This window comes from Gavialis gangeticus, unplaced genomic scaffold (assembly GCF_001723915.1).
Source record: "Gavialis gangeticus isolate Ggan-Ray unplaced genomic scaffold, GavGan_comp1, whole genome shotgun sequence".
Classification (NCBI taxonomy): Eukaryota; Metazoa; Chordata; order Crocodylia; family Gavialidae; genus Gavialis; species Gavialis gangeticus.
The window spans coordinates 29,837,302-29,864,671 of NW_017728997.1; the positions used below are offsets into that span (position 1 = coordinate 29,837,302).

At 42.0% G+C, this 27,370-nt stretch overlaps 1 protein-coding gene across 1 annotated transcript in view; it reads right to left on the reverse strand.

Moving 5' to 3' along the window:
- Nucleotides 1-27,370, reverse strand: part of CACNA2D3 (calcium voltage-gated channel auxiliary subunit alpha2delta 3) — a 1,192,973-nt gene that overhangs the window by 993,234 nt on the left and 172,369 nt on the right. The window lies entirely within an intron of this gene.

Sequence of the window (27,370 nt, forward strand, 5' to 3'; positions counted from 1 at the left end):
TTTTTTTTACAGTAAATACCAGGTTTTCTAAAAATTCTAAACCTGGTGACAATAAATAAAACTTCATATACTACCTTTGTTCTTGTGTATTCTTTTTTGTTAAGCGTATTGTGATGAGAGGGAGGGGAAGAGAGGAGAGAGAAGAGGAACAGAGGGGAGAGAGAGACAGAGAAAAGAAGAGAGAGAGAAGAGAGAAAAGAAATGGAGGGAAGACAGAGACGGAGAGAGGTGTGGGGAGAGCAGACATAGGAGAGGCACTGTGAGAAGGCTGGCCCAGCTGGGCCCTTGGGAAGACAGCAGCCAGAGAAGAGCAGGGGATGGGCAGGAAGTGGGAGCTGCCCAGGGGCTTTGCAGACTCGGGCCACAGTGGGGGTGCTCCGTGGCACCAGAGATGGGGCCTGGCTCGAGCTGTGCAGTTCCATGGGGGTGGGACATGGCTGCCCTGCTGACAGGAGAACACTGCCTAACTGGAGCAGGATGCCAGTCTTGAGGGGCTCCCAGTTCAGCCTGTGCACACCAGGCAGCATGAGCCCCTCAGGTGGCAGCTGTGCCTCCCTGGGTTCTAGGAACAGCTGCTGCAGGTGGCACTCAGAGCCAAGCTGGCCAGGAGCCCACAGTACAGTGGCCCAGTGCAGCACCTGCCCTGGCCCCAACCCCTTGAGGGGAGCTGCAGATGAGCAAAGCCAGGGCTTAGGCAGGCTCAGGCAACTATGCCAGCTGATTCATGAGCTCCTGTGGCCAGGCCCTTGCAGCAAGGCTGGCTCTGCCCCACTCACCTGGAGCCAAACCCCCAAGCCCAGCATCCTGCCTCAGCCAGGCAGCATTCCCTCATGGAGCTGCATGGGCCCAACCAGGCCCCACCCCAACCAGGCACCCCTGCCTACCCGCCCACCCTGGCCCTTCCTGGGGTGATCTGGACCTTTCCAGGGGCATGGGGGGCCCTACCACTGTGTGCACCCTGCAGTAAGCATGGGGGCCACTTGTCCCCCAGATTTATGTGCAAGGCAGAGGGGCTGTCGTTGGGCTCTCCTCCTTGACAGCTGCACACAACTCGATGTGCTTTCCACCACTGGGCAGCCAGTGCACAGAAGGCACATGGGATTGCATGCAGCCATGAGGCAACAGTAGCCATCTCTGCCCTGCACACAAACCCAGGGGGGAGGAGTTACCCCCTGTGCCTACCCCAGGGTGCTCTGCAGTATATATATTATAATGATATATATAATGAGGCAGCTTCCCTCGCTTGAGTGGCTGCCTTCCTTCCTTGGGTGCCCCCAACTACAGGGTCCCCTGCCAGCTCGGTATCTGCATCCATCGGTGAATTTTATATATGAAAGTTCTGCAACTTCTCTGGTCAGATGAAGTGCATATGGGCAATTTAGGCTTTCTGCATAGTCAAAAATAACATTTAGATCATTCTTCAGCTCAGAGATGGCCATTTCTACAACTTAATAAATACTGTCTGTTGAATTATCTTTAAGAAATGAAAAAGACGACATTTTTCTTGGCAACGTACCAGTTCAAAAATAATCTTCCTGCAATATTAATAATAATAATAATCTACCTCTAATAATAATAACCTGCCTCTAATACTAATTAATAATCAGTGTCAGGGGAAGGGTGCCCTGCTGTTGCATAAAAATAATGATTGTGCTCTTCTGTACATTGTGAGAGCCCAATTAGGTCCATCTAGTTTAGGGAAGTGTGCTGTTAAACACTTCCTGTGGCACACTTCCAGGCCTGCCTCTCTCTTGTGCTTCGCTACCTCAGGTGACTGCCTTCCTTCCTTGGGTGCCTGCCCCAAACTATGGGATCCCCTCCCAGCTTGGTATCTGTGTCCAGGGGGTGGGTGTCTGCCCTTCTTCCTAATAATCATTAGAAATAATTGATAAAATAATCAGTAGAAATAATCTAATCAGAAGTGTCTGTGAAGCATGCAGTGTGTGTCACACTTCCAGGGCTGCCTCTGTGCTCTGCCTCTCAAGCCCATGTGCGGCCTCCCTCCCTTGGGTGTCTGCCTTCTTTCCCCAAAGTATGGGGTCCCCTGTCTGCTCAGTGTCTGCATCCAGGGAGTGGTTGCCCTGTTGCCTAATAAAAATTATTGTGCTGTTTTGTATGCATCTTGTAAGAACAATGAGCTCTACCTTTGAAAATATGTCCATGAAGCATGTTCTGTCATGCTCTAGCCAAGTTTCAAAAAATATATTGATGCTAATGATAAATGACAATGATAATCATGGTAATGATAAATGATAGAGTGCTAGAGTGGAGATGTTGCCAATTTACACCAGCCAGGTGCCTCCATCTCCTCTCAGCCTTTCTGTCCTACTTCCCTTGAGTGTCTGCTCAAATGGGATTGGAGTCCCCTGTTTGCTGAGTGTCCTGCAGCAGGGGGGTGGCATCAAACAATAATAATAATAATGGATAACTGTAGTTGCTAGTTGCTGAAATGTGAATAGAGCATGTTTTCTCTGCTTGGATTTCTACAAATGTAACTGTGTCACTCATGTTTACTAAGATGAACAAAATAAAAGGGGAATAAACCATTAAAGATTAATTCTATGAAAAAGAATGAATGATCAGCCTCCTTTGTCTTTTGTGTCTGCTATCTATCTATCCTCACTTAAAACAGCAGAGAACATCAAACCCCAGGGAATCCCCAGGCTGAGCAGCTGGAGTGGGGGGTAGGGGAGCAGGGGTGGATTACGAGTCCTTAGAGTCCTGGGATCCCCATCCTACTGTGTCCCACACCCACACTGTGCCCAGGACAGCTGCCCCTCCCCCCAGCCCGGCTTGGGACCCCCACATTGTGCCCCACCTGCATGAAGCTGTGGGTGCCAGGAGCCAGGTGGCAGTGCAGGACAGCAGGATGAGCTGCACCCCCAATCCGGCTGGGGACCTCCACACTGCCCTGCCTGCATGAAGCTGTGAGAGTGGGTAGCTGGACTACAGTGTTGGTCAGCAGAATGAGCTGCACCCCCGCGCAAACGGGGACCCCCACAACATGCCCTGCCTGCACATAGCTGTTGGAGCAGGGAGCTGGGTGGCGGAGCAGGACAGTGGAATGAGCTCCATCCCCCTCCCCAGCCAGGCAAGGGCAAAAAAAACCAAACAAAAAATCAGCAGCAATCCAAAGTGGCATCTGGTGGACAAAGGGGTGAACTACAAAAAAATGGCATTACCACCTGGAGGAAAAAGGGGGCAATTACACGTCTTTGAGTGCCTTTGTGTTTGCATGCAGTGAATCTATGGATGAGATACTTTAATTCCCAGTGAGCCAAAATCAACTAGATCTGATGTACAACTTTGATGTACAAGAAAGACTTTTAAACTGTTGGGAAATCCCGTTCATGCAAACAGACATGCAGTTGCAGCGCGCGAAAGGGCAAAAATCATGACATGTACATACAGCCTAAGTTACAAATTGTTACAGGTTGCTTTTATATATATTTCCTCACTTTCTCATATCTGGGGGTTTAAATTACAGCACATCACTCCTATTGGCCTATGCTATGCTTTTTCATGTTGACAAAACTCATCAGAATTGACCAGTTTCCTAGTTTTCATAGATTTCATAGACATTAGGGGCTGAAAGGGACCTTGCAAGATCATCGAGTACAGCCCCCCTGCCATAGACAGGAAGTCTGCTGGGGTCAAATGATCCCAGAAAGATAAACACCCAGATGCCTTTTGAATGAGTCCAGAGTAGGTGCTTGCACCACCTCTGGCGGGAGTCTGTTCCAGACCCTGAGCTCATAGACTGTAAATAAACTGTTTCTTATGTCCAGGATAAACCAGCCTTCCGTGAGTTTGTGGCCATTAGACCTTGTTATCCCATGGGGGGGCTTTGGTGAACAACTGTTCTCCCAGGTCCTGATGCACCCCCCCCCAGCCCCTTATATACTTGTAGGCTGCCACCAAGTCCCCACATGAGCCTTCTCTTCTCCAGGCTGAAGAATACCAAGTCCCTCAGCTTCTCCTTGTAAGGCTTGCCCTCTAGGCCTTTGATCACATGGACAGTTCTCCTTTGGACTCTCTCAAGCTTATCCACCTCCCTCCTGAAGTGAGGGGCCCAAAACTGGACACAGTACTCCAGCTGCAACCTCACTAAGGCCGAGCAAAGCAGGAAGATAACATCCCTGGTTTTGCTTGAGATACACTGATGGATGCATGATAGAGTTTGTTTTGTTTTTCCAGCAACAGCTTTGCATTGTTGGCTTATATTCTTCTTGTGGTCAATCAAAACCCCCAAGTCTCTTTCAGTTGTGGTGCTAGTGAGTGTAGCACTGCCAAGCCTATAAGTATGCTGCTGGTTCTTCCTCCCAAGGTGGAGCACCCTGCTCTTCTCTACACTGAAGGCCATCAGGTTTTGGTCTGCCCACCTTGCGAGTGTGTCCAGGTCAGCCTGTAACCCCAGCCTGTCTTCCAGTGTGACCGCTTTCCCTCATAATTTAGTGTCAGTCCACATTTGATGCCTGAATCCAGATGATTATTGAAGATGTTGAAGAGTACTGGCCCAAGTACTGAGCCCTGAGGGATGCCACTGGTCACCTTGCACCATGTTGATTTGCTCCCATCAACTAGTACTCTTTGGGTCCAATGCTGGAGCCAGTTCCCCAGCCATTGGACCATGTGATGGTCAAGGCCGCAGCTCCCCAGCTTAACCATGAGGACATCATGGGAGACTAAGTCAAAAGCTTTCTTCAAATCCAGATATATGACATCAATCTCAACTCCCTTGTCCCAGGCAATGTGTCACCTGGTCATAGAAGGAGATGAGGCCGATCAGGCAACACCTACCAGTAACAAAACCATGTTGGCTGGTATTCAGAAGGTTGCCTTCCATTAGTCTGTTGCTGATGGATCCCTTGATGATTTTCTCCAAGACCTTTCCAGGGATGGACATCAGACTGATTAGACTATAATTCCCCAGATCCTCCTTCCTTCCTTTTTTAAATATTGGGACCATGTTGGCTCTTTTCCAGTCTTCCAGAACCTGAGTGCCAGGAATTTTCAAATATCTTCGCCGTAGGGTGTGCTATGATGCCCGTCAGCTCCTTCAAGACTCTTGGGTCCATTCTACCCGGGCCCACAGACTTATGGATGTCTAGCCTCTCAAGGTGTCCCTCGAGAGTATACCATGGTTGTGTATACCAGCCTGTCATATCTGACCATTCCCACATAGTATTATCTGAGACCCCACAACTGCTTCCTAACCTACTTATTTACTTGTCTCATGAAAGATGAGCATTCTAGAATGCAAATGAAGTACTTGCTGTACATAATTTTATGCTTATTAATTATATATAGCCATACCTGGCACATAGGAGCAAAGACCAAACATCCAGGGAATTACATTATCCTCAGCAGACTCAGCAGGATAGTTACTGCACCATTTTTTAAAAATAATTTGCCTACAATTCATGTATCTTTTGGGATTTTTTCCTGCTATTTTTGCATCATAACCCCAATTTATGTTATGCTTTGTTATAGAGATATTTATATCTGACCTATTCTTCCATGGTTTTGTATAACCTTTAACATGTAGCACCCTCCCCCCTCCCAAGAACATCCCCCTCAGCCACTGGCAGCCATACCAGCCAGTGGTACAGGGAGAAGCCCTTAATCTTCCCCACAATTTACCAGAGTAGGTGAAGTACTGCAGAGGGGAAAACTCACCTGTACTAAATACAGGGCTGGGACAGATTACTGCCCATCCACAATATTGATGGGAAGATGAAGGGATCACACTGTAATATCTAAATTAAAATATGTTCTGAGAGTTAGCGAGATACTAAGTGCTAGGGCTGTGTGAAATTTCGTCAGCTGTTTCATTTTGATGCTGTTTCAACTCATTTCGAGCTCAAAACAGCAAAATTGAAATGAAAGGCTTTGAAACAGCCTCAAAATGAAATGAGGGCAGTTGAAACATTTTGAAGTTTTTAAAAGTTTCGAGCTTTGAAGCTGGGCTTGCTTGCAGGTAAACAGAAACTAAGGAGAGGGAGGAGGAAGAGGGGAGAATGACTGCTCTGATATTGATTGTGTAGATGGCCAGTGACTGTGATCCTTCCTTGAGGTCCATTCCAATCCCAGTGCTCTGGGGGAGGGATGGAAAAACAGCATAAAAAGCATTGTTTGAACTGAGTTTTTTCTGTGCCTTCACACTTACAAGTGACACAAGTTGTGCTCTGAACAGTTTGAGGTGCAGTTTCCCAGAGGCACCTGCACCTATCTCCTTGAAACTTGGCAGGCTTCATGGCCTCAGCAGGAGCTACCATCCCTGTGATTTTCACCCCACTGTCGCTTAACACACATACAGTCACACATGTCAAGAGTTTTGCTTGTCAGCAGCCTACAGTGCAGTTTCCCAGAAACCCTTATACCTATCTCCTTGAAACCTGGCAGGCTTCATGGCCTCAGTAGGAGCTACCATCCCTGCAGTTTTCCCCCTGCTGTGCCTTAATGCACACACGTGACATAAGTTTTGCTTGTCAGCAACATGAGGTGATGTTTCCCAAAAATGCCTGCACCCATCTTCTTGAAACTTGGCAGGCTCCATGGCCTCAGAAGAAGATACCATCCTTGCAAGTTTCATCTGAATCAGGCAAGAATTGACAAAGTTATAGGCTATAATGGGGAAGCACAAAACTGCCTATGGGCGAAATGACAAAACAGCATCGAAACAGCGAAACAGTTTCAACAAAACGAAACAGAACAGTGCTTTCAAAACAAAATGAAACTCAAAATGAAACACTCTTCCATCAAAATGGCAAAATGGAAGTTCAAACAAAACAGTGCTGTTTCGCACAGCCCAACTAAGTCCTCCTATGGACTCCAAAACTTGTTTTACTTTTTACATTATTTCTATGCATTCATCATTATTTAATGTTAGTAAACAAAAAACAAAAAAACAAAAACAAAAAACTTTAATTTTAGGAATGGTTTTATTTTATTCATTGACTTCCTGCAAGGGAATCAGCAATTTGAAACATGCTGGTCATACCATTGCATTTTTCTAATGCCCCCCTCTTTATTTACTAGGCTTTTTTTTTTTTCCTGAATCAAGCTGCCCTGCTTTCAGTGAGCTACTAGTATCCCCAGGACCAACTGAACAAACTAAATACTCTGTCCAAACCTGTGTACCACACTGTGGAGATCATACTCATAGTAACTGTCATCTCACTACACAATTTATTCCACTGAGTTAATGTAAGATTCTGCTCCCCAGGAATAAACGTATTTCAATCTGGCCTTCCACTGGTAGCTAGAACCAGAAAGAAACAGATAATGTTATTTAAGAATGGAAATCTAACTAGAGAAAAAGGAAGAAAGAAAGCCAACCTTCTCCTATCAGCCGGCTGAATAATTTATCTAAGGGCTATTATATGTTATTTTAACTAGACATAAAGAGAGTTGCAATCAGAAACTTAAGTCTGGCAAACAAGGCCCTCCAAGTTTATGCTTTCACTGTAATTTTTCTTCAATCAGTTGGTAAAAACAAGAATGAGGTGATGTGACCGACTACATGCTTTATGGTGCTATTTCTACTAACTGTGTTCACATTGTTGTTATAATATTATGTGACTTTCGTTACCTCCTTAGCCTGTGCAGACAGAAGGAGGGGATAAGTGCCAAGGCCAGCTACAGCAGAGATGAGATGCACCTTTAGCACCAACAGTTGTGAATGGCTTTGTTGACCTACAAACAGAGGTGACATGGCCAAGATCCAGGAGGCTTCCAGGGAAAATCAGCATGATAAAAAGTAGAGCAGGCTGGAAAAAGCAGTCTAACATACCTGGGGCCAGAAGAATCTAGGGTGAGAGAAAGAAGAGAGAATCTTTATGGGTGCTCTTGACTATGCAGGCTGAATTGGGGATGGAAGGACTGCTAGTGAAGGGGCAGAAAACCTCCAGCTGGGCAGGCTTTGCCTCAATAAGTGCCTTTACTGAAGAGACAGCCAGCTATGCTGCTTGAAACTTTGGGTTGTGCTTTGTCCCCACGCCAACAAAAGATGAAGCCCCTGTCTCATGAGCAGAACTGGGTGCTCACTCCTTGAGTCAAGGCCACGGAGAACCAGGGAAGGTGAGAGACTGAAAGGCTGGGGGCTCAGAGTAGGAAGGAGCCCAGACTACTCCCTAGCTCTAGAAGCCAAGCCTGGGCTGGCTTCAAAGGACTTTCAGAGATCAGACAAAGCTGTATTAGTCCTGAGTAAGCACCCCCTAGGAGGGCACTCAGTAACAGGTGGGCCTTTTGCACCAGGAGAGCTAAGGAAGATCTGTATTAACAGAATGCAATTCACCTAGAAGCTAAGATGAAGTTCATCATGCTTGGGGTTCTCTTTGATCACTCCAGGTCAGAATAGAGTTTTTTAACTATGTCAGTCTCTATAAGTGGACAGTTGCATTATGGATACTTTCCCCTTCTTTTGAAGCATCAGGGCAACCCAATGCTCAAGCAGGATATTGCACTTACCAGATTAGTCACATCTGCCTGGACAATCCTATACTCACTTTTCTAACTAGGAAATGGGGTAGTGTGCTTTGGCTCAGGATCAACAAATGTGAGATCAGCATGTTCTCAAACAAGACACTTAAGAGTAAAAATAGCTTTGTTGCTTTTAGAATCTGTGATTCTTTTTGAAGAAAAAGAAAGCCAGATCACTAGCTATTTTTCCCTGTCTTGACAAATCTTGCAACAAGTGAGTTGCATATAGTACCTTAAAGAATTGCCAGTTTGGGGTATTTAGTACACAGTTGCTTCTCAGGCTGGAAGTCAAATTGATTTAGTTGCTCTCATGCAACCACTAATTTTCAGAGGTCATCTCAGATCTTGTACTTGTAAATAAATACTTCCACATATATTTTGTAGCATTTAAACTTAAGCACATGATCAGGTCTACTCAGAACTCAGTGTTATGATTTCAATACACAGAATTGCTCCAATTACTACACGCTTCAGAAAAAAATGTAGATCAACTCCCATACCCACAAAGCCCAGTTGACACCCTATGGACAATGAGGGATAGACCACTTTTATTCTTGAAGTCAGCAGCACAGACTTAAGATAGCATTTTCAGAAGAAAAAAAAAAAGGAACCATGATCTTAGAAGCAAGCTAAAAAAAAAAGCTTCATGATACGTAAGAATATAAAAACTTAAATATACAAATCTTTTTTCATTATACTCAAAACTAGTAAGTTCTTTAAACAACATTGGTATGAAACCCAAATGTCTGTTCTCTACTTTATATTGAGCCCCTTAAGTTTTGAATGATTTAATGAGGAGGCTTTCTCAATCTTCCTGAGAAAGTAGGGCAATCAACTAGTTACCTCAGGTGCCTATACACAAATGCTTAGAGCCTGGAAAACAATCAGGAAGAATTGGAAGTCCTTGCACAGTCACAGCATTATGATGTGATTGGAATAACAGAGACTCGGTGGGAGCTTGCATGACTGGAGCACTGTCATGGATGGGTACAAACTGTTCAGGAAGGACAGGCAAGGGACAAGAGGAGGAGTTACTCTATGTAAAGAGCCATGTGATTGCTCAGAGCTTCAGTATGAAACTGGAGATAGGTCCATTGAAATCTCTGGCTTGGGGTCAGAGGGGAAAGCAGTAAAGGTGATGTCATGGTGGGAGTCTGCTATAGACCACCAGACTAGGAAGATGAGGTAGATGAGGGTTTCTTCATACAACTAGTGGAAGTTTCCAGATCACAGGCCCTGCTACTCATGGGGGAATTCAGTCACCCTGACATTTGATGGGAGGGCAATGCAGCAGTGCACAGGCAATCCAGGAAGTTTCTGGAAAGCACTGGAGACAAATTCCTGGTGCAGCTAGTTACCTCCAGCATCTGTACACAAATGCACGGTGCTTGGGAAACAAGCAGGAAGAATTGAAAGTCCTCGCACAGTCACAGAACTATGACATGATTGGAATAACAGAGACCTGGTGGGAACTCACATGACCGAAGCACTCTCATGGATGGATAGAAATGGTAGAAATGGCTCAGGAAGGGCAGGTTGTGGAGAAGAGGAGGAGGAGTTGTCCTTTATGTAAAAGACCCATATGGTTGCTCACAGCTCCAGTATGAAACTGGAGATAGGCCTGTTGAAAGTCTCTGGGTTATGGTCGAGAAGACAGTAACAAGGGTGATGTCATGGTTCGGGTCTACTATAGACCACCAGACCAGGAGGATGAGGTGGGTGAGGCTTTCTTCAGGCAGCTAGCTGAAATTTAGACCCAGCTAGACAAAGCCTTGGGTGGGGTGATCTAATTGCGGGTAGTCCTGCTTTGAGCAGAGTGTTGGACTGGATGACCTCCTGAGCTCCCTTCCAACTCTAATTTTCTATGATTCTGTCATAAAAAATGTATACAATATCTGACTAGTGCATACAGCTAAGAGCAGCATCAGAGAAATATACTGCTCTGAGAAGGAAATACAAAGTTCATTGTATCATTTTTAAATACATTACCATTTAAGCCGTTTTATACATATGAGTTCCACATTCTACCATACATTTCCTTTCCAGACAAAGAGAAAACCCTTACAGAATTCACTTCTAGAATATGTATTCACCAAATAAATTTTGATTTTCCAACATTATGTATACAGTTGATTTGTTAATTTATACTTACTACAGTCCATAAAATCTCCTTTTTTTAATCGTCTTTCTCCTTTAGGACTGAGGTTTTATATTTACCTGCCTCTGCAAATCTTTACCATAAAGAGAAGGCAGCTTCTTTCTATGGCTGTGAACAGCTTGCCATTTTATTTCAGTTTTGACATGCACTTCTAATTTCCATAAAAAATCCTTTCATCTTCAACCTTGTGAGGTATGGGGTAAAAAGGGTGGGATGCCCTGTTCAGAGGCTGAGATTAACCAAGAGCACCTGTTTCTGATATTTCTGATATAAACAAAATTGGTATAAATCACATTTGGAAAGTTCTTGTCTATACAGAATCATTCTTGGGAATGGGGGACTTTTTGTATAGAAGAAATGCATCATTTTAAGTAACTTTAGTTTCTTGCCTCCACAGCTCTTCTGTGGCATTAAAGGACTGGCAAGCAGGTCCTGGCTAAGAGCCAGGATCATGGATTCTGAGAAATACATTGCAAAATATAAGAAATATACAAACGGACAGTGTCACAAACCCTACCAAATTTGGGAGGAGTTTGTATGATGCCATGCACATTTAATGGGATTTATTTCACTAATACAGAGTATGACGGTCTCATTAGAAAGCTCGTGTTATGCTGTATCCATTTATGTTGCTTTTGTCGCTGTATACATTATGTTATGCTGTCTGAATATATCTTTATGATTTTGGACATGGCTTAGTCAAAGGAATTTAGGAATGCATACTTAAGGAAAAGGTAGTAGGCAAAACTGATAAGTATCACATTGTTTCACTAAGGCAAGGGCAACTGTCACTCCCAATCACAGAAAGAAGGGGACACTGGTGGGATGAGCATCCATGTTGTCTGCTTGTAATGGCAACTGATTTCAAGGCAAGTGATATTCCCAGCTAACCCATTCTATGGAAAGTGGGACCTAAAATTTCTTTTCACAACACAAAAGGAATCTCTCACCTCCTGAGAGTATTAAACGGATACACTCCCCCAACAGCAAATTCAATTCTGTTTAAAGAAAATGAGAAGGGAAAGCAGGGAAAATATTATAAATACATTGCTGTTAGGAGCCCAAGGTGCCAATGGTGAATTTTAATAATCAACCCATTAACATTATTAAAGAAACATTTGTACAGAAGCTCATGATGTCAATATTTGCCATACAATAATTTTGTTTAAAAATGCAACAATGTAATTTAAACACAAAAGTAGCATTGGCATTTTCCTGAAAACTGTTCTTTCCATAAAGAGACATATACTAATACTGCAGACTTATTAGTGTTTCAAGAAAAGAACTTATTTGAACAAATGTGTGAATACTGAATAAAATTAAATTCTGCTGCACTTTAAGAATACATAAAATGTATGTCCAAATAGCTTTTGTTCAACAGAAATGCTAAATGCTACTTCCAAAGGATGGTGGGCATATTAGGAGTTTCTAGTGAAGGTATAGCAGGTCAAGCTTAACCACATGTATGTCTACAAGCTTTGTTGCCTTCACTGATGCCTGATTACTGCTTTTGCTTTGTATATGAGTCATGAGTAGGGAACTGAAAACTTATTTTTCATTTACTCCTTAGTTGGAAGCGTGTCCTGAACTTTTATTTTGCATACTAAATACACACCCACAAACTAGTTCTTCAACTGCACACTAGGGTGAAGTTACTAGGATGAAGTTACATGTTAAGTTTAGAACAGACTAAATTGGTGGAATGTTAAACAGTATTAAAGTTAGAACATGCTGTGAGTAGTTGCATGCTATAGGTTAATACCTTTTCTTGCCTGCACAGCTCTTATGTGGCATTAGAGGACTGGCAAGCAGGGATGTGGCTAGGAGCCAAGCTACCGAGGCTCTATCCCTGCTTGGAGGCAGGAGGAATAGTGGCTGGGAGCAGTGCATCCTGGGGTACTGAAGGACTGCAGATTGCTCATTTTATCTCTGTGGAGCAAACTGAAGTTACTCTAACATAAGCTAGGTAGCAGGACCTAGAGTCAACCCTTGCCTGAAGTTGTACACCTGAGATGCTCAGAGGGTACTTAGCAGGGATTAATGAGCTTTAACATGTTAATTTTTGCATTTTAAGTGCCCTTAGTATGGTCTAAGTGTAACATATAAATTGACCCTTATACTATGCAATATCTATTTCCATTGCAGACAATATGTCTAAACTACTTCCCTGCATTTTCCTAATGCCCCTCAGGGTGAGCAACAAAAGGACCTGAGTAATGAGGAGAAACAGAAAAGAATTGAGAAAGGAGGGAGGAAGAAAGAGAGAGAGAGGGAAACCAACTAAGAAAAGGGACAAAGGAATCCCTACTGAGAACAGATTGACATCAATTGCACACCTACAAATTAAAAGCTGGATCAAGCAAGAATCACAGAATAACAGAAAATTAGGGTTGGAAGGAAGGACCTCTGGAGGTCATCTTGTTCAACCTCCTGCTCAAAGCAGGACCATCCCCAGCTAGATCATCCCAGCCAAAGCTTTGGCTAGCTGGGTCTTGAAAACCTCTAAAAAGGGAGATTCCAGAACCTCTCTGGATAACCTGTTCCAGTGTTTTACAACCCTCCTAGTGAGAAATTTCTTCTTAATATATAACCTAAATTTCCCTTGCTGCAACTTGAGACGGTTGCTCCTTGTTCTGTCACCTGCCACCACTGAGAACAGTCTAGCTGCATCCTCTAGCTCCATCATCTAGTTCCAGTCTAGCTTCATTCCCTTGATTTAGAATAGTTAACAGCAGTTATCTATTAGAAGTAGAAACATGCACTCCCATCTCCTCAAACTCAACTTACAGTAATGTTCTAGTAAACCTTCACTTCAACATTAATTCTTATGTTGGTCTTATTTCACTGACTGTAACTGTCAGGGACAAAACACTGACTTCTGTACCTCACTGGTGCACTATCAAGCCACAGCACCTTTTTTTTTTTACCATCCTGATATATTCACATTCAGACAAGCTTCTGAAATACATGTATCAAGGATAACTCTGGTAATTATAAACTGTGACAAAACTACATTTTATTTGTGCTGTTTCTGTGTTAACCATATTCAGGCTATTATAATATTATGTGATTCTGTTTATCTTATTAGCCTACACCCAAAGAATGAAGGGTTGAGTGCCATGAATGGCTACATGACAAAGGAGACAAGACAGACTTTTATCACCAACAGTCTTGAATGGCTTTCTTGACAGATCAACAAAGGTGGGATGCAGGTGTCCAGAGAAGATAAATATGATTTCTCCCTAGCTGGCTCCTTGGGTCTTTTGGCTAAGGGCAAGCAAAACTCAGGGGCATCTGAACCCTAAGATCTCTGGGCATGGTGCTTGCACATAGGGTGCCTGCCATGGATTTGGAAGTATCTGAAGCCTCAAGCTAAAGGGTCCACGAAGTAAAATACTTGCCACTGGTAACATTACATGAACCTAAACAACTGAGAGCTCAGTTGATGGAATTTGGAACTGATTTGGTTAATATGGTCTGAGACATGAAATTACAAAAAACAGGGTGGGGAGATAAACATGACAATGGGAGAGCTGGCTGGGGGAAAAAGCAGCATGAGAGCTCCTGCCCAGAACAGTTTAGGGACTAAAAAAAGTGGAGAAACTTTGAAGAGCAGGAAAGACTGAAAAGAGCTGAGTATCTTTGTGGGTGCTAAGAGCAGTGTGGGCTGAACTAGGGACACAGGGACAACTTAACCCCACTGGAGGGGAACAAGAACCTCTGCCCAGCCTCTGCCCTAATAAATGCCTTTACTGAAGAGACTCTGTCAGGGACCAGACAAAGCCACAGCGGTCCTGAGCAAACACCCCTGGAGGCACTCCATGACATTAACAAAAGAATAATTCAGTTTGGGTGCCTATATTTAGGCTTCTAAATCTGTGCTTCCATGCCTAATTAACCCCCCCCCTTTGTTTATGGGAGAGCTAAACCCCTGCAAATCAACCTAAATTTAATAACAACTGTAAATTCTTGATATCTTTGAAAATGAGGCCTTTTTTCTCCTCAAAGGATTTAGAAGGCACAATGTAGGAGCCCAGGTTTGAAAATTTTGGCTTATATTCTTATCAAAAAGCAATTGGCATGCTGACAGCATAAAAATGTGAATTCTTATATCACAAGAATGGTACCAATAATTTGAAATTACGTATAATTCTTTTCTTCCATAGATTAGAAAGGTTTGCAAAGATGGGTCAGATTATTAATGGTTACATTTACTCTTGGTGAGCGAACAGATGTCACAATGACTGGCCCAATGTCACATAAGAAATTGGTAACCAAGTTAAAAATACAAGTTACGTTTTGCCAGTCAGTACTCAATCCAGTATTTGAAAAGTGCCATTTAAAAAAACAAGAAAACCCTAACTAAAATGTTGAATAACACATCTTGTTCAAGGTTTCTGTTCGTCCTACTTAGTCCAAATGTGGTGGCTTTTTGTCAGTGTATCTGAAGCATTTACAGATTGTCAGTTCTAATTTTTTTTCTCTTCAACACAATTTTTCTCTCTTGCTTTTAGTTAAAAATGGAGGAGATGAAGCTTGAAACCTAATTAAGGAAATGGCCTGTGCAAAAAGACAACAGCCAGAGCTCATTATTCAAGTTGCAGCTCTCATTAGTTTTCTGGGGAAATCTGATGAATAAACTACTGCATGATGGTCTTTGTATTGTATCACATACACACTACATTATCACCAAGTATTACAATCAATCAATGTAAACAGTGAACAAACACAATGTTTTGTAAAAAATTGCAACTGGAAGAAAAACAGCCACATTTCACCCTTGTTTCTTAGGTTTAAAATATGTGACAAGTAAATTTTCTAAATCCAAAAACACTCTAGGGTGCTTTTATCTCTCCTTGCTAAGTGCACATAACTACCCACTGATACCACCTGGTGTTGAGCATGTGTTAACAACTGACTCGGACCCAGATCCTCTGTTTTTGTAAATTACTGTAGCTTCAGATTATACTTGAATGATCTTCCCCACTTTTCACTCAGCAAAGGAAGTGCCAGAAAAGCAGCTGAATTGATTACAGAACCAGGAAGCTCCCTCCTTCCCCCACCCCCAAGTTTGTCAGTATTTAATCAGACTGAAAACATTTCAGCAACAGTGGGCACGTCTACATAAGACGCTGACTGCGCAATAGCCTGATACTACTGCACAGTAGTGTTGTATGGCAAAAACTGTGCCAAGACACTACTGTGCAGTAGTGTTAGGCTACTGAGCAGTAGTATTACTTAAAAGGCGTTCACCAGCACTATTGCGCAGTAACTCCGGTTACTGCACATTTATTTAGTATTTGTATAAGCAAGAACGAAATAAATGTGCAGTAACCACTGCACAGTAGCATCTCATGTAGATGCATCCAATATATTGTGCACTTTCAGTTGGGAAATTTGTAAAATTAAACAAATGTTTTCAGGTTAAAAAGTGAATCAAGCATAGCTTTACATTCAAGTGTGCAAGGCACATCTCTTAATTTAAATGGGCTGACAGAAATATTTCATTATGTTTTAGGCATGCAAACACGAATGTTTCGGGCATGCACTTAGGCAGCTTCTGTTTGCTTCTCACAGCCTGAGAACATGTCTCTGAAACTCTTGAACTGAATATAGTGCTAGAGATCACCTCACCAAAAAAGAATGCAAAAAGTGGACTGCCAGTGTACAATACAGAAAGAAACTAGTGTTTTCATATATTAATAGAAATGATACCAACATACATTTCTCAGAAAGAAATTACTGAGCTTCTGCACTAAAAAGCTTTGTTGGGAACGATTTTGTTTTTCTTAATCAATAAACCTCTATTAATGATAATGTAACTACAAATTAAAGATGTATCAATCTGCATGAAAAGAGAACAGAAGCCACTAATAACAGTCAAATCAATACTATAAAGTCATAAAGAGTGCAGCCTGTTCTCCTTCAGGCTGAGGGTAATTAACTTTCCTTTTTTTTTCCTCCCTAAACCAAGGAAACCTAGAACAAAATGGTTAAACAGAAGGTCCTTTAATTAGAAAGCAGTCCATTAAGTAGTTAGTTTAGTTTGCTTATTGCACTTTAAAAATATTATTTAGTTTTCACATCCATCCACACAAAATGTGTATTAGGAGCACAGGTGTTTAGAGAGATTTCTAAAGAATAGCGTGTTCTAGATAATATTTAAAATATATCCACTCATTTGTATTTTGGAGCATGTTTTTGCAACATAACTATCCCAACTGTAAGTAATATGCAGATGTCTATGTCAGTATGACCTCACATATGATATGCGTGTTCTATCCAACATTCTATCACACATAACAGTAAACTTTGAAAATGTATGTTTTTTTCTGAGTTGGTGGTGCTGGGTGTTTTGTTGCTGCAGCAGCTGTTTTTTCTTCAACTACACTAGCCAACAAAAGTTCTTTAGCATAACATTTTAAAAAGTAGGTTTAAATACAATGTTCCTGATAATGGCATCTCCGTCTCTTGAAAAATTTAACAGATATCATTGGCCTTCATGCCTTTCAGGACTAGACTCCCCTATACAAGCAACCTACTAAACAATACAGTGCATCTCTATTCTGCTTTCAGCAAAACAATGTGACAGTTCAACAACATGTCAAACCATTCATCTTCTGGTTCTAAAAGAAAAAAATATATTTTTTTAAGGATAGAATCTGCAAATTCTTAGTGTGCATTCCCTATTATAATGTTCAACAAACAATCATTAAAGATCACTGGTTTTGCAGGGTTTTCTGCTCAAAAACATGTATAAAAGACACATTTGAGGTCCGTCTCCATTTTGCTAACAGTCTCTGAACAACAAACAATGCAACCCTGAGTTACTGGATAATTTTGCTGAACAACACAGTTTAGTGACAGCCTTGGTGAACTACATTCAAGTCTCAAGTCAATAAAGCAAAAAAAAGGGAGTGCCTAGTTTAGTCCAGTGAGGTAAATGGGATAGTTCATGCACTTAAAGTATATGTCCATATTCCAAAACCTCATTACTTGAGGGCCCCAAGAGTCATTTCCTCATGTCATTTTGCTAATGGCATCAAACTCAACAAATTTCACACTTTCAATTTTAGTATTTCACTGGTGACTGTATTAAAGATATATAACCTGCAGTCAAATCTCCATCTTGCAAGGTTACTGAGAGTCTTATTGAGGCAATGCAATGTTGTGGCAGGACACATTATTAGGCACCAATAGCAGATTTATTTAAATTTTAACCTGAGGTAAAATGATTATATTTACGAATCAGATTCTTTAATCTATTAATCCTGTTTATTTGTTAGATGCTCATCAGATTCTAACATATAATATTAACATCCTGCCTTCATTTGCAGGCTTACTCATTTTATAAAATATGATTTGTTCTCTGTTAGTGCGAGTCTGCACAGAACAGTGTACGTCAATAAAATATAATCATGGCAAAGTGGGCACTCTGTTTGCGTTTGGAGGTTCTGCAGAGTATGTGCAGCATACACAAGACTGCCAGAGGCATACATCTGTTTGTGCAGTTCTAGTTCAGTAGTTTAAGGAATGAAGTATCACCTCATTATAGAACTGCCATGTATGAGTGAATTTGTGGAGCTTGCCCTCCTCACAGTCAGACAGTTCTAATCTCCTTGAAACCCACAGTGGCAGCACAGAGATTAAGTGTTAAGCTTATCAGGCCTCATCTGTACCATCACCTACTTAGTTAAACCCAGGCCATCTATTACCTTGTCATTTCTTTGTTCCTGAGATGGCTGAATGTATAATAGCCAATACTGAAAGACACAAGATATCTTTAAGACTTCAAAAGATGAACATACAACACATTTTTAAAAAGTAGCTTGAAAGCAAACTGAAAACAATTCACAAGTAGCCTTTTATGTATGGGTTGTTCTAAATTGATCTTTCTTCAAAGCTCTGTTATATAGCATAATTGTTTTACACTATAATTGAATATGTTTTATACTATAATTGAATAGTTTATTAAAATAACAAGACTATTTAGACATTTCAAATGGGTGTTACCCTTTCAATGTTTGCACAGACAATTCTTATTTAGTACAAAGGGCTCTGGGGTGGGGGTGCTGTCATAACAGTCTATAATTAACTTACGATTTCACTGAATAAGAAAGATAATTTCCATTTTTACACTCCATTGTTTGTGGGAAAGTATTAACAGATCAATCAACTAGTATTTTTGTCCAAAATAAGGATGGCACCTCCAGTATTGGGATTCAGCAGCATTCAAATAACCTGTTCTAAAAATACATGGTTGACACATCTTGTATTCATTGAACATAAGATTGGGGAGGGGGTGTTAATACCATGGTAATTCAATTTGCAAGAATTCATGAAATTTTCCCTCAGAAGAAAGACACAAAACCCTGTGTACTAGCAATTTCGTCCCACAAACTGAGGGATTTCCAAACACTTAGCCAGCAATTAATTTATTGCAGGATTTGCAAAAGCTGGAAACAGCTCTTTCCAAATTCTGGTGGGCTAAGTGTCAGCCTTACCCTAGATATCCACGTGCTGCTTCAGGAATGGATCAGGAGGCAGAATGAAGCTTGGAGAGAAACATTCTGTCTCCTGTTTCTCCCGTCAGTTCAAGAGCGTAGCATCCTTCAAAGTGTAAAATACATCAGGGTGGAGTCAATTTACGCCACAAGTGGCACAGGCAGCTGCTGTGTCAGATCAGGGAGGGTACAGATAGCACAGCAGCAGAAACAACAGGAAGCATAAAAGGAGATTAAGCAAAGGGCCAAAGTGCTAGAAGCAGAAAGCAGAGGAAGAGAATGGGCAAGGAGTATAGGAAGTAGTAAACAGAAGGGGATCAGTATGGCAGTTAGGGAGGGTACTGGGCTAATGTGTGGCATGCTAAAAAGGTTACCCTTCCTGCTCCCCCCGACTAGCATACATCATCTGAGAAACTGGCATTGGTACTTAAGACAGAGAATGAAGCCAAAGCTTTTCCTATGGTATACCCTAAGTCCTACCTACATGTGTGCAGCACAGGGATGTAGCAGTTTTGCAAAGGTTGTTTCTCCCTGTGCTGCTACCCAGAGAAATAAGAAGATAACCACACTTCCTTAATCTCCTGTCTAGGTACAGATATCAGGCCAAAAGTTAGCTTCTTGCAATGAAAGTCTAATTATTTTTTTCATGGCCAGCACAGAATCAGAAGGGGTTCTAACAATGGAAAATGTTAACCGCAGAAATCAGCTGCAAAAAAACAACAGCTAAAGCATATCAGTGTTACACTAACTCTTCCATATCCTGAGCCAAAGGAAATTACTGGGTATGTCTACACATGCATTTGATCTGGCCTAAATTAACTCTGGTGTAAGATACTCTGGAGTAAGTGCATTCAGCCAAGCATCTACACATGTGAGGATCAGGGAGCAGATTTGCTGCTCTTTGTATCAAGTTTCCTGTAGCCTTGCAATGGGCCCATGCCACCACTGAGGGGAGCGTGAGACTCCCCTTGGATGGTAGCCCAGGGGCTGACAGGGAGTACCAGGCCAGGAGGGGGCTGCCTGCTGCTGCAGTGGGGACAATGTCTCCCTGCCCCAGCAGCAGGGAGCTCCTGACCCTAGCTTCCTGATCAGGGGGCAGGGAATTTGGGAAGAGCTGCAAGGGAGGCAGGTCCCAGCTCCCTGCCCCAATCCACCAGTGAGGCAGCTAGCAGCCCAGCCCCTGGACCTTGATTGTGATCTCAGAGAAGGGGGCTTTAAGCTCCCTGCTGCGGGGCAGGGGGATATAGTCCCTGCCCAGGCTCCTGTGGCAGAGCATGATCTGGTGGCAGGCAACTCCCAGGGGCAGGGAGGTATCTCCCACCCCCTGGTGGATGGCTGACTAGAGCAGATTTTGCTCCTTGTCAGGTGTCTACACAAGCACTATTGCGCCATTACTAATCTCATTGCTACTTGCATTTGCAGGTAGCAAATTTACTCAGGATTAAGGAGGTTTACTGTTTAGTAAGCATGTGCACATGTAGACACACATACTTACTTTGCAGTAAACTGTGTTATTGTATAGTTAAGTGTCTCATGTAGATGCACCCATTGAGTGTTATTTATCCAGTACAAGCTACTGAGGTTGTCATGTTACATCCCTGGAATACCCTACATACTTGTCCTGGAAGGCGCCTTGGTTCAATTAGTAACATTTATAGCTTTTTAGCTTTTTTTTTTTTTTTTAAACTATTAGGAATCAGCAATTTGGACTTGGCTTATTTTTCAATATTTTGCTGATCCAACTGAAGAGTAAGAGTCAAAGTACAAGGATGCTGCCAATCTCTCCATCATTAGATCCCTGCAAGTAAGAAAAATAGAAATTATACATTTACGAGAGAGAGAGATCATTTATAGCAATTAGTCAGATCATTTTGCAACAACAGCATACTTTAAAGAATGCTTATTTGATTCCTGTCAGCTCTGCAGCTCACTGTCAATACTGCATTGAAAAAAAGAAGTCATGAAAGGAGAAAGACGAAGAGATGCTAATCACAGTGCATGGCATTTACATCCTTGTTTTAACAAAGAGTTCTTAGCAATAGTCTTAGAAAAGATGTGCAGTTGACAAAGTTTATTTTTGACATTATCCATGTATGGATATGTGAATGAACCCACTTTTATTAAGTGTTAACTAAAGCTGATGGTTGTATTCAAACATTTATGATATCAAATTATACATACTACTTAAAATACACCAAGATGCTCACAGGTTGTTTTCTGTTAGAAAGAAATCATGACCAAAAATCTCACACAAGCAGAAAATTGTGTGTGCAGTGTATTTGGGTGCATTCCTTGCAGCCTATTATTCAAGATTTTTTTTTAAACTCTTTCATTTTAATGTATTTATTTATGTATCTATTTATCCTCTCATTTATTTTTATGGTACACTCAAGTACTCCAAATAATCTCAAGCTACCAATTTTGGAATAGTTCAAAGTCTCTGATATCTAGGCAGACATCCTCAGCCAACTATCATCATCTTCTGCCAGAAAGACTGAGGCTACCCATGATACTACTGTGCATTTCTGAAGGGTGACTCATTTCACTGTAAACTGCTTATTATATGATTAGCGGCTAAAGAAGTCCCTCATCCTCCATTGCTTTTGTGAGCCATTAACATCCTATTAAGGAGACTAGGGCTAAACTACTTTCTCCTTCCCATATGCTTCTGCTGATCTAGTGCATAGAATTACTCTCTGGAAAAAAGCCACAGGGACTGTGTGTGGCAGCTCATACCCCGGGGAGGGCTGCAGGGCTGTGCTGGACTCCTCCTGGGGTTACAGACCCCAGGATCTATGCCAGATGACAGGAGACTGCCATTGCCGCCTGGGACCTGCGCTGGGCACAGCCCACACCCAGTTCTGGGGAAGACAGGTGCTGCCACTGGCCCCAGGCAGCAGTAGCAGCCTCCTGTCATCCAGGCACAAATCCGGAGGCCTGCACCCCTGGGAGGGCTGTAGGGCTGTGCTATACTCCTCCTGGGAGTGCGGGCCCCCGGATCTGCACTGGATGACAAGAGGTTGCTGCTGCCACCTGGGACTGGAAAAGTTTTGAAATGTTTCAAGTGCCCTCATTTCATTTCAAAGCTGTTTCAATGCTTTGTTTCATTTCAATTTTGCTGTTTTGAGCTCAAAATGTATAGAAACAGCTTTGAAACAAAACACTTAGTAAAACTTCGCACAGCACTAATAATCATCTCTCAAGAACACCAGTGACAATTAATATTGAGTTTGATATCAGACACAGAAGAGATGGGAGAAAACTATGGTTATCATATATGTCTACCTCAGTTAAAGTCTTTTGGCCTAATGCCCTTAACATTTTTAAGCTGTTCTTTCAAATCTAAATCCCTGAAATTATATGTATACGAGGCAAAGCTTGCTTATTTGTTTTAATCTACACTTATTAGTATTTTGCACTTACATAGAATCTTTCAACCACTGACCTCCAGGCACTTTCCAAAAAAATTATCATATTAACTTATTTAGAATACTGGGAAACAAAATTCATTTGTTCACAGCTACACAGTACAGCAGTAAGAGTCCAGTTCTCTCAACTCAAACTCCTTTTTCCTGAATACAAGACCATACTGCTGCTATTTCCTTAACAGATTTTTTCTCCATATCTAATTTGTGTTATAACATTTTATCACCCAAAATTGTTTCTACTAGAAGATTTACTTTTTGATAAGATTTACTGCCCTAAAAGTTGCATGCGTTTCCCTATGCAATGGAGCTTTTATCACTTCCTACAACACATGATTCCACAACTGAAAGTCTCATTTTCATAGAACGTGCTTAGATGTTTCTTCATATGACCATGTTACATCTATGTAAGCACTACTTCATGCAACCATAAATACTTAGTTTTCCTCTGTGTTTACAGCCCCTGCTATTTCTCCATTAATCATGTCCCCAGTTATTGTTTGGACTACATTTTTATGTCTCTATACAAGATCTTCAAGAGCATATAGTGGGTTTAATCAATGGCTAAAACAAGAAATAAAGTACTCTAACATTAGGGGCTAAGTAATTTTAACAGTAAAATGAAATACAAATAAAATTAATGTTTAGATGCAGACAAAAAACTCAATGACTGGGAAAAATGCATACATTTTTAATTTTTAAATCATCTTTGAAAAATCAAGGAAAACATCATGCAAAGGATTTCATTTTGTTTATGGAAAATAGCACAGCTGAAACCGAGGGCTACAGTAAAGCCTGTACGTCTAAAGAAAAAAGTGTCATATGGCTAAGACATTAATCCTGGAGTCAAAGACTTGGGCTCCATTTCCAGTTTTGCTACAGAGTTCCTGTATGATCTGAAAACAAGTCACTTAATCTCTTCACTCTTATTTCCAAATAAAGAATTCCAAATGAAATTTTATAGAACAAAAAAAATTTGTACAGTACATAAATGCACCAAGATTTGCCACAGCTAAAATTGAATACAGTATACCTTATGAGAATTGTAAAAGCAGAAAAAATAAGATGACAGTCTGATGTTAAAATACCCTGTCTATTCAGATAAAACAGTATTTTTTGTGTTTATTTGCTATGAAATACATGTATATCCAATCTATTTTGCAGTTTATAAAAAGTTTTCCACCTCCCAAATATATACCATCTACCCATCTTAAAACAGCCAAAGCAGGCCAGCCCACACTTTTTTCGGGCCCCCTGCAAGATATAGTTTTGGGGCTCCCTGATGCATTGAAAAATCAACATTGCAATTAATTGAGGTATAAACTCACTGAAATAAAATAGTTGGGGCTGGGCTGCATACATATGGGCTGTGCTTTGGGGGGTGTGGGGTTGGGGCAGCACATGCTGGGGATGCCTGGGTTTCCCCACCAGAGCCGGAGCTGGAGCCAGGGCTGGGGTGGGAGCGGAGCTGGGAACTCCTCCCCCGCTTGGACAGGAGGGGGCTCCCTGCCTGTATCGAGCCCTTTAAACATGGTGCAGGCAGCAGGGAGCGAGCAGGACACGGCCCCTTGGCTGTGGGGCCCCCTGCGGCCACAGATTCCACAGGATAGGACACAAGCCAGCCATGAGCCAAAGTATTTGCTGCTACCATGACATATTTTTCAGATGGACTCAAAACAAGAAATCCTATCTTCACACCATTTTGATCATCCAAAAGGAAGAACAAAAAAAAGGAACATCATCACATTGAATAGCATTAATTTTCAGTGACTAACACTCATCTCTGATAGTTTAGGCAAGAACACATATACAAAAAGTTTGCCCTATATTTTAAGTGTGGTCATGTGTACACACACACACACACTATATTTACTCAAATATTAAGACAAGGTTCCCCCCCGGTTGCGTGTAGAAAAAATGCCCCATCTTATATTTGCATATAAGCAAACCTTATTATTGTCTATTATTAAACAGCTGCCAAAAACCAGATTGTGCTCAGTAATAGAAGCCAACTATGAAGCTGATTAAATGCATCCAGTACTGAGCACAACTATAAAACATGTGGCCTATATTGGACAAACACACTGATTTATTTTTGCAAATATTTTATTGATATATAAATAAGTATTATATGAGGGGCAAAATTATAATTTTGCCATCCATTTGGGATTGAATATATGAAGGAGAATACTCTGTGTACAGTGTGAAATTTGGTATACACCAAAATTCTAGACTGTAGACTTTAAAGTGGTAATGCTAGTATTCCTAATGCCTAGTGAATATGATCATGCTTTTTTCTATGATTAACTTCTAGTTGTTCCCCAAGTTAAAAAACAAAGAAGCCATTTTCTTCTTTTTTTTTTATTTACAAGTTTTTCAAACTTTTCCTGTAGTAGGAACTAAGAAAGATACACCCTTTAAAATATGCTCATACTGAAGTAGTATGTTTAAAAAAATGAAATAATGAAATTGCATGTTTTTTTTTCTCCATAATTTCCAAAGCAAATTTCTTACTTCCTGATGAACTGCAAAATAGTTCCTTTAACTGTGCTATTTAGCTTGGTTTTAGAGTCCAGGGCATGTTCTTTTCTTCTCATAAATACATTACTATCGAAAATGCTGTTTCAAATTGTGCCTAGTTAGCCATTTCTTTCATGAAGAAGGCAAAATGTAATCCAGGTTCCTTTTTCATAGATGCATTGGATGGTAGTGTTAAAGGGAGAAAAAGCAAACACAGATATTATTCCAAGGACTGATAGGGAACAGAACTGTTGAAAATCAAAGTGCCATCTTATATAGGCTTTTTGTGGCCATAGCAGTTTCTAAAGGTTTTTTTCCAGCATATATATCTCTCTGACAAAAAGGATGTCTAAGAGTAAGCAACTAAAAAGGTAATTAATGTTGTTTTGGAAGAAAAAAAGAGAGGATTTCCCTCCTTCTTAGAGACAAATAAGCAGCATAAATTGTCTTTTTTCTGATAAGAAAATCCAAATCTTCAAACTGTGATCTGACAAAGATTTTCCTAGAAAAAGTATAACATTTCAGCTAGACTCTTTATGCTTCCTGGTATTAAAGCCTTTCTTTTGGGGGTTTTCCTCTGCCCACCTAGAGCCAGAAGGGGGGCTGGAGTCCCCCAGTCATGCCATTTCCCTATCTCTGGGTCAGCTGAGGGGTAGGCAGCGGAAGCCATCACTGGAGCCAAAAGTCAGGAGTGGGGCTACTGTCTCCCAGCCATTCCCTGCCCCCTGGTCTCTGGCCCAGAGGCAGAGGAGGGGGCATGGGTGACTGGTGCCTCCCAAGTCGGGGGGGGGGGCACCAGATCACTGATGAGGGGGGTGTTCCCCAGTGGCCATTCACTGACGGGGGGGGCAGCTGATCACTGAGCCAGCTGCAAAACCAGAAGTGCACTTCTGCTGGCACTTCCAGTTTCGCAGCTGGCACTTCCAGAAGGTGCACAGCTGATCTCAAGGGGTGCACCCCCACCAACGTGCACCCCCATGCATCGTCAATGGGAGGGGGTGGGGCTGGGGGATTCTAGCCCATTACTGACTCCTGGATCCAGGAGGCAGAGCCAAAGCCCAGTGCAGGCCTCCCCTGACCCCTGCCCCCCTACCCAGGGTATAACTGGGAGAGTCCAGCCCTGCTTCTGGCTGGACTCTTTTTGGTTCTGTGATATCAGATTTTGGTGCATAGTGAATGACTGCACATGCATGTAATACTATAAGACTGGGGCCCCTGCTTGTCTGATACTCTACTTGTGTGTGCCATTGGGAAAACCCAGGGACTACTGCCATTGCCTACCGCAGGGGGTTTACTCTTGCCCATCAGGTCTTGATGGTTCTTTTATTATTGGGAGTTGGATGTAGGATGAAAAACAATTCCACTGAGTCCTTCCCTGGGGTTTCCTTCATAGGTCTCCTCCTCTCTTTACACCACACCCCTACCATATCCAGATGGTACATTTCAGGGTCTTGATCTTGTGTCAATCAGCTGGGCTGCTGACAGTTAATTCATTATTTTATTAAATGAAGGCATAAATATGCTCAAATCAATTAATCCAGACTCTATAAGGCCTTCAACTTGAATCAGATCAACCAACTATATCACTTTACCGAAGGGTCCATAATGTAATCAACTTAAATCACTTTGCTTCCAATTCAAGGGCCAATCAATTTAGACCAATTCATTTAAGGTCCATAAGACAATCAACTTAAATTAAATTTCTTCTAGGTTCATAAATTACTCAGTTTAAACCAGTTCAACCAAAAGTCCATAGAACAGTCAACTTAAATCAATTCAGTCCCATTTATGAGCATCTGGGCCACATCAGATTGTTTCCCCACAAGGATAATGAACCTTTCTCATCCTCAGTTTCACTCCCACTTGGCTCTTCATGACCTGGACAAGCTGGGCTCCTGCAAAAGGAAAGCTCCTCTCTTGCCCCCTTTCCCAGTCCAGCAAGAGAAGAGCAAAAGAGAAGGAAGAAAAACCTAACAAAAAGGGGCTGTGCCTCTAATAACCCTCAGACTCACTCACAGTGATGGATCTCTCTCTCCCTCACTCTCTCTGCTGGCTTCTTGCCTCTGTTCTCACCACTACAGTCTTCCATTCACTGGTCCTGATCAGCTCCCTGGAGTTACATGTCTAGGGCTTTGGCAGTGGTCCTCTGATCACCCTTGGCCAGTGGCCCTCACCCTCTTCACCCACAGATGGCTGCAAGGCACTGCCAACCAGGAGGGTCTCTAGCACTACCTCTCCTAGTCTGCCACAGTCCATCCCTGGCTGCCCCCTCCAGGGCT